The sequence below is a fragment of the Symphalangus syndactylus genome, chromosome 9 (assembly GCF_028878055.3).
Source record: "Symphalangus syndactylus isolate Jambi chromosome 9, NHGRI_mSymSyn1-v2.1_pri, whole genome shotgun sequence".
Classification (NCBI taxonomy): Eukaryota; Metazoa; Chordata; class Mammalia; order Primates; family Hylobatidae; genus Symphalangus; species Symphalangus syndactylus.
This window is the reverse complement of record NC_072431.2, coordinates 64,022,618-64,024,412: the sequence shown is the minus strand read 5'-3', so window position 1 is coordinate 64,024,412 and position 1,795 is coordinate 64,022,618.

Below are 1,795 nucleotides of genomic sequence, written 5' to 3'. Positions count from 1 at the left end.
GGCTCTCTGGACTCCAGTCTCATTGATTCCTCTCCCTGAAACTCTTCCTTTTAGCCCCTCACATCCTCAGCCGAAGATCTCACTTCCTCCCAGAGGCCTTTGCTGACTGACCCCTCAGCTAGGCTAAATCCTCATCCTGCGCTTCCATGATAGCCTGTGGCAGATGCTATTTTCTGCAGGTAGCCACAGCCCTATCTCCTATCCCACACGCTCCTCTCATAACATGACCTTGTCCCTTCTTCGATCGCGTGGTCGGGGGTATGTCTCTTTTCCTTGAGCCTATGCACATCTTTGTGATTGCCCTGACCAATAAATAAAGCAGGACAGAAGCGACACTATGAGATTGCCAGGCTGCATTGTAAAAATGCCATGCCCTTCTGCTGTGTTGTCGTGGAATGCTTGCCCTTAGAAGTAAGCTGCCGGACTGTGATGAAGCCCAAACCAGCCCAGATGGGGAGACTGCAAGGAGGGGCCACGTGGACAGGTTTCACATAGATCAGTTGAAGTCCTGGCTGACAGCCAGTATCAGCTCCTGGTTTTGTGAATGAAGATGCCTCTGAATGATTCCAGCCCCCTCCCATTGATCACACTTAGCCTCCACGTCTTCCCAGCTGAGGCCCCACATGTTGTGGACCAGAGACAAGCCAGGCCTGTTAGAATCACAGAGTCCCTGATTCCCTGATGATAATGATTGTTTTTTGCCACCATGTTTTAGATTGGTTTCTTGTACAATTAGTAACTGAAACAGACTTTACTTCTTTATACTCATTAAGGAATGAGACTGTGTCTTTTTTTTTTTTTTTTTTAACTTTTTGTAGAGATAGGGTCTCGCTGTATTGCTGAGGATGGTCTTGAACTCCTGGCCTCAACGATCCTCCCACCTCAGCCTCCCAAAGTACTGGGAGCACAGATGTGAGCCACCATGCCTGGCCTGACACTGTCTTTAGTGTTTATTGGTGTTTCCTGTGTTGCACAAAGCAGGTGGTGGTAGTAGGTGCACCATCAATAGTGAGTTTATGAGTAGAAAGTGTGTGTTTCTCCTTTTCATGTGGGTGTCACACAGTGTCTGTGCACCTGGAAGCACACACCTGTTTCTGCTTCCAGAGTTGTCCCTGGCCTGCAGTTCTGTGCTTCCCAGCTTGATCCGTTCCTCTCCAGGAATCTCCTCTCCCTCCCCACCCTGACCCACCTATTGGTAAGAGATGCAACTGACTGTTTATGCCACATTTTTTACTTACAGGTGGTACCTGTATTATTCCCTCCACCTCTGCAGGGAAGAGGGTGAAGAAATGAGAGGCTAGGGGTTCCAAACACAAACTTGACCAGTTTTACAATTTTGTTAGCAACAATCTTGAGAGAATCAACACAAACTTTAGGTAGCTTGGTACTTTGCCCTTCAGGACAGTTCTTCCCTGGTAATGTTAGATTGTTGGGGTTAACCATTACTGCGCCATTACGGATGAGCTTCGGCTGCCCTCTAGTGGCAGCAGCAACCTGGATCTCAAGAACAAAGAGCATTCTAGCATTGGGACCAGCTCTGCGTCATGAATATGTCATCAGTGCCTACCATATTACCTGGCATCTATTCGGAGCTAATAACTAACTAATAAACAAACTAGCCAACATGCACTGCTTTTTGTTTGTTTTTGAGACGAGTCTCACTCGCCTAGGCTGGAGTACAGTGGCACGATCTCGGCTCCTCCTCCGCCTCCCACCTCCCAGGTTCAAGCGATTCTTCTGCCTCATCCTCCCTAGTAGCTGGGATTACAGGTGTGCACTACTACACCCAGCTAAA